We start from the raw sequence: 6,060 nt of genomic DNA, 5'->3' as shown, positions 1-6,060 counted from the left end.
AAATACATAGTAGTCTTTGTATTATTTTCATTTCTCATTACGGCTTATTAGTCATACCGGCTAGAATAATACTGGTGTTTACCGATTTACGGCAGTTATTTTTTAGCTGTGTATTTTTCATACCTTTTTGTTACTAACTGAAGCAGAGGAGTCTTTTAGTACTGTGGAGCTTGGAGCACTATGATTTTTAGTTGAATCTCGTCTTTAAGCCTTCGCAAAAAGAGGGTGTTATAAGCTTGGCGGATGTGCCTGTCTGTGGCATCACAGCTCTCGAGTAGATAGAGCGATTTCAATTTAGTTTGTTTGTGTTATATAGGTGGATGACATGTTTAATAATAACCGCACATCTAACAATGTTTACTGTACATTTTATTTTTTATTTTATCTTGCTGATACTTTGCAATAATTTCCAATACAACATTAGTAAAACGCTAGCGCATGTTATCGCGCCATCACGCCTTGAGTTGAACTCCTACTCTGAAGATATTGCTAAGATAAAACAGCAAGGCACTCTACATTTCAAACAAGGATAATATAGGTTAAGTTTGAATATGGACTTATATGGCTTGTTAATATCTTATATATGTGTATTTAATTTTAGGATACAGGTGATCAAGCGATCATTCTTTGATAATTGCAGATATATATCAGCTATTTAAGAAACGTATGTTTCTGTAGGTAATTTAATTCAATGGAAGTCTTTTTATAGTAACTATCGTGACACTGATTTATTATTACGTCAGCTCACGATTAAGGACTCCGGTTGGGTCCAAAACTAGTCGGGCAATCATTTAATAATCAATTGAAAGAACCTAAAAGTCATACGTGAACAACCTTTGCGTTATGGTAAGGCGCTTGTAGCGAATTAGCATTTTACTACCTAAGTTCAGATTCACATCGAACTGTTTAAAATTTCCTGAACAATTCTATTTTTACTTAACCGAAAAGATTACCTACAGTGTGATATAACTACCACCTCAATGACTGAATCCCAGCGCAAGAAAAAAATTGTGTTTTGTTTGTTTGTGCATGTTATGAAACGTTAGTAAGTTGTTTGCCGTTTTTTGCTGTGAAATTAATAATTAGGTACCTCTTTATATAAACTCTCAAGGTATCTATGAATATATAATTATATGCAACGCGAACAGCTGACCGCAATGCCACCAGCATGATGCTATTGGTGAATCATGTTGACTCAACTTCCGAATAAATAGATTTTTGAAGACATTAGGTCACCGCTCAAATGCGTTTGAGTATTGTCTTTGCCTAGTTACCACATTCATGACACATGTCTACTTCAACTAAAACATTTTCATAGAGACGTCGATTAAAACCAAAAATGAGCATTCACACACTTTTAAATTCAGAATTGGTGTTAATTCTATTCGCTCTATTATTACCTTAACATCCACTTACAATATATTTTGTCGGTGTTAAGTTTACTCGAATAAAAAAGTCCTATGAACGATATCGATTATTCACAACGTAATCCGATTTAGAAAAAAAAGCATACAAACCAGTGGGAAGCGGCATTAAAAAAGCGGTTCCTTATAGCATAAATGTTGTGTCACAAGCGTAAAACTTTTTTCCCTTCGTAGGGCGGCATCACACAAAAGCTTTGACAGAAGTTCGGCGAACGTTGAAGTTGTATCAAGCAGTGACAAAGGAACGCAATCTGTTTTGATTTTTTGATAGAAACACCAAAGAATCGGCACTTGTGAGTAAAACTGTCGATTCATGATCCAAATGGTTTTGATTGCGAATAATAGGTAACATGATAAGTCTCCTGTTTGTGTTGGCAAAATAAAGGTTACAAGACCTACCGACTGTCCTTTGATGTTCTTTTACAAGCTCCAATTGCGTGAATCGCCGATATTTAACACAACGCACCTGTTTGGCGCTGTTCTTTATTATTTTTATGACCCCAGTATATATCTTCTCAGCATTAAATTCTAAAAACAAGTCAATTAAACAGTAATAGCCAATGTTAAGAAAAGTATTTTAACGGTCATTTCGAAACAAAATCCTTGTTCCACGGGTAGTTGTAACGCTATAAATATTTCCACATACTTGTCTATAAAAGGGTCGGTAAAAAAATGCGAAAGTGACAAACCCCATAAACACCTGAGTTTATAGGGCCAATGAAAAACGACGTGCCTTTGAAATCTGTTTCTGTGATGTCGGACAGGGTACGCCATTCTTTTGGCTTGGATTTATGTATTTTATACAGCTATTCTATAAATGCCGCACTTTTATTGGCCGCGAGACGTTTACTGATTAATAAAGTGGGTGGAGACGCGGAAGATGCTAACGATGCCGCTTCCTAGAAAACACGCAATGGATGAGTAAATTATTACGTTATGTTCAAAAATTAGTACTTAAATAGTTATTATTATGTTTATGATCATCATTAAGTTCTTCGAATAAATGTATTTTAGAGTGCGACCACAGAAACAACTTTTGTAAGTAATCCTGGTTTACTAGAATACCTTTACGACGCATAAAACATTTAACAATATTTTTCAGTTGAACAACGAAAAGTCAAAGTTCGCGCGTAGAAGCATCCGCATTGCCGCATGCCGACTCGTGCGTTTCGACATTCAATCTGAATTACAATGTACGGAATTTACAGACTCCAACCGGTCCCCCCGTGTCCGTATCCGAGCGGAATAAGAAACAGCTTTACTGTTAACTCTATTGTTCATGGACTCACCAAACAATGTATTTTTGCCGAATAAGGAGGCGCGATTATGTCAACGAGTGTGTTCTGTTTTTAAATAATGACCAACGTTACGTTGAAGGCATCAAAAATAGCGGCAAGGTACATGCTATTCCTATAGCATTTCAAATTCTAAATGACAGTGATTTAAATATTAAACACGTAATAAAAGTTTTGAAGAAAGAACTTGCTATTGTTAGGCTTTGAACAATGAAGAAAGATACCTTCAAGTGTAATACAAAAAATATTCCATGTTTCAGTAAAAACAGTTTGTTTATATGCGAGACACGGTAATAGATATAAAATGGGGTTTTTCAAGTTTTATTCAATGAAAGTCTATCAACTCCATCATTATTTTTCCGTTTTTGAAAGATAAGATTAGCTTTCTGTGTTGTCGGAGTGGGGATGCCAGTATTACTCAGTGGTGAACTCTCTTTTAAGCACTTGGGCTCCAAATTAGCTCATAATGCGTTGGGTGGTTTTTGGGGATCTTTCTTCCTATAGATAGAGGCTCGCAGGCTCCTTAAGAAATTCGTTCCCGGTGGTTTAATAAGTAAATACTTCCGTGCACTCCAGAAGCATTTGGGAACCTGATTCATAGGTCCCAAACAAACCTCGTAGACTATCTGTAAAAATAAAGTTAAAAAGGCGTTTATTGAATGCAATACTTGTAAAAATTGGCGTCCTGTAAAATGGGAAATAATAAAAGATCAGGGAGTGGGTAATATTATAATCCTTTTGTATAACTTGTCTTGAACAAAATGCTCAGTAGTAGAACAGCTTGATGAAGGCAAAGAGATTTTGAAATTTTTATGAGCTGTATTAGTCTATGGGAGTGGGCACTCGTCTATTCCTTTCGTAGCGAATAATCTTAGCTGAAGGTCTTCCCGTAATTGAGTGCCTCTGTCATGTTAGGAGTAAATATTTTACAATATGTCAGTAGAGTTTATCATATAAGGTATATATTCGAAAGCTAAGAATCCTTTCACTTAAGCAGTAAGTACATGTACCTGCATTGTGTTATTGACTAAACAATATTAATGCGCGTTTAGCAAAGACTGCAATATGAATTATCTGATCGAACAACGGATGAATTTCATTATCCTTTGGTACTGCAAGTTGTAACTTACTGTGTTCGATTTGATGCTATTTTTGTTATGGATACATGCCCTTCTTTTTTATATAATATCTTTGGGAACATACATTTATGACCACAGTATTTTTAATAATTAGGTACCTTTTTTGGGATAACAAAAAACACTCATGCTCAGCAACCACTCCTGAAGGCTAGCATCTACATTGACACCAATAAACATCACTGAAACACTTGGGCCTGATGTGTCCCAGAAAAAATAATGTCTGTCTTGGAACCTACAACGAAATTGACAAGAATGAATAAAAGAGGAGAGAAAAAAAATACTTGCAAAGAAAACTAGAGGGTCACAAAGAAAAAGTATCAATTTATTTATTATCTACAATTTAGTGGAGCATTAGCCTTTAGAGCATTAGTAGAGCATTAGTGAAGTAATAAAACATTCATTCACATTCTCATTTTAACCAAATCGTCTTCCATTCGACAGCAAACAGAATAGATTCAAACCTGGTTTGGTCTAGGCGAGTGAGTTGACAATTTCATAAGTATGAAGCAGTTGGATCGGGCCATTGTATTGCAGAAGTCATTAAATAGAGCTGCTACATCTATTTGGAAAAAATAATTGAAGCTACTCCGCATTCAAGTGCGACGAATCAGTGAGACCTGAGTTAAAATCTTACCTAGGCCCTTCTCATAAAAATAAATTACTGAGTAGTTGCGAGCATCACACAGCAACGTCAGTTACTCAATATGAAATTAGGCGCCCAGCCGTCTTTACCCTAACTTTACGACAACTTATAAAACTATTACGGAATTTAATGATCAACTAAATAGTCATAAAAGCTCATGGTAGTACTCAAATGTTTACCGCAGCTTCGCTGCAGTACAAAAATAACATTTTATGTTGAAATAAGTATTGCTCAAAAAAGTTCTTAAATTTTATTAGGTTTAAGTAACTGTCTGTGTAAATACTACTGGGTGAAAATCTTTACGGAATAACTTCTTCTTAGAAGGCCTCATGAAAGGCACAGCACAATCAACATTTACCGGAAAATTTTAGAACCCACTTACTCAATAAATACTTACTTTATTTGCACATCGTAACGTTTAAAGGTCATAAGCAATTTAGACATTTTTCGTCTTTCCCTGACTAATAAGAATTGATAAAGATAAACTCTTTTAATGTTTAGGAAAGGGGGTTTGTGACTAATTGTGACGAAACAAGTTCGCAAAATTTGTACAAAGGGCTGAAGTCACGCTTAGGTAAGTTCTGTTCACTGTAATTTGATCAATTTATGTTTGCCTGAAAAAAAAGATATGTATCCATCATTAAAGTAAAATACAGTTCAGACATTAAAAAAACAGCATAGTCACTATTGCGGACCCTATGTCAATGTCGTCTCGCGTCGTTAGTTACATTGTTAAATTATTTATTCAGGGTAAATAAGTACCTAGATAACTAAGACATCTCACTAATTCACTAAAGTAAACATTATTGCTATACACAAAATGTATAAAATCCTACTAAAACAGAAACCGAACAACACATCTAATGGATTGCAAACGGTTGTCAATTTATACAAGTACGCCTGTATCTCAGAATGCCTTATCAAATGCTGATACCGACTTCTCAGTTCTCGGGCTGCAAGGACATAGAGCCGGGGTGGCCCATTAGGAGAGGACCACCCTGCAAACATACGAACGAACAGATAGTGTAATCATTACTTTGCATTTCGGACTGTACTCATAATGAGTGACGTAAGCTATTCTAATCATTTCCGCGTCGGCGAGACTGACACCGTTTACTAAAACAGAAAAGTAGAGGGAAATGCCTGTACGGCCGTGGTACTGCAATACTGGAGTCAATGTCATTTGGTTGCTTTTTGATTGTTGTTGCTCTTTGTTGTCTGTGAAGTGAGTTAAATTTCAATTATCTTATTTGTTCGGTTCTCACATGCAATAATACAAAAATACCTTCGTGTAAGTTATAATAAATAGTAATTTGTTTTATATCAGTCATTTAGTTTAATAGCCATCATCTATGTAGTACTTCCATGTATGTTCCTATGTTCCGTGGTTTAGATGGTGCGTTTGTAGGAACAGCTGGATTGCGTCAGCGGAAAGGTTGTGGTACAAGCGGTTACATCAGGTGCCTATTGCGTTGGAGCCCCCGCAGTTACTCAATGCGGATCCGGAGGCAAAGCTGTGGTCCTACGCCCTAATATCGTGATTTACTACTCGATTAGCC

At 35.9% G+C, this 6,060-nt stretch overlaps 1 long non-coding RNA gene across 2 annotated transcripts; it reads right to left on the bottom strand.

The window, feature by feature from the left end:
- Positions 1-3,024: 3,024 nt before the first annotated feature.
- On the bottom strand, positions 3,025-5,111 carry LOC113508432. 2 transcript variants are annotated; one of them, XR_003402022.1, is made up of 3 exons: positions 4,899-5,111; positions 3,957-4,090; positions 3,025-3,345 (listed from the first exon to the last, which is right to left on the bottom strand). It is a non-coding gene; the product is annotated as an uncharacterized LOC113508432 (long non-coding RNA). The 2 variants fall into 2 exon arrangements; XR_003402021.1 differs by having other exon boundaries at positions 3,957-5,111.
- Between the last annotated feature and the right edge of the window lie 949 nt (positions 5,112-6,060).

This window comes from Trichoplusia ni, chromosome 2 (assembly GCF_003590095.1).
Source record: "Trichoplusia ni isolate ovarian cell line Hi5 chromosome 2, tn1, whole genome shotgun sequence".
NCBI lineage: Eukaryota > Metazoa > Arthropoda > Insecta > Lepidoptera > Noctuidae > Trichoplusia > Trichoplusia ni.
Note: the sequence above shows the minus strand (reverse complement) of the source record. Positions and strands in the feature narration are given on the sequence as shown.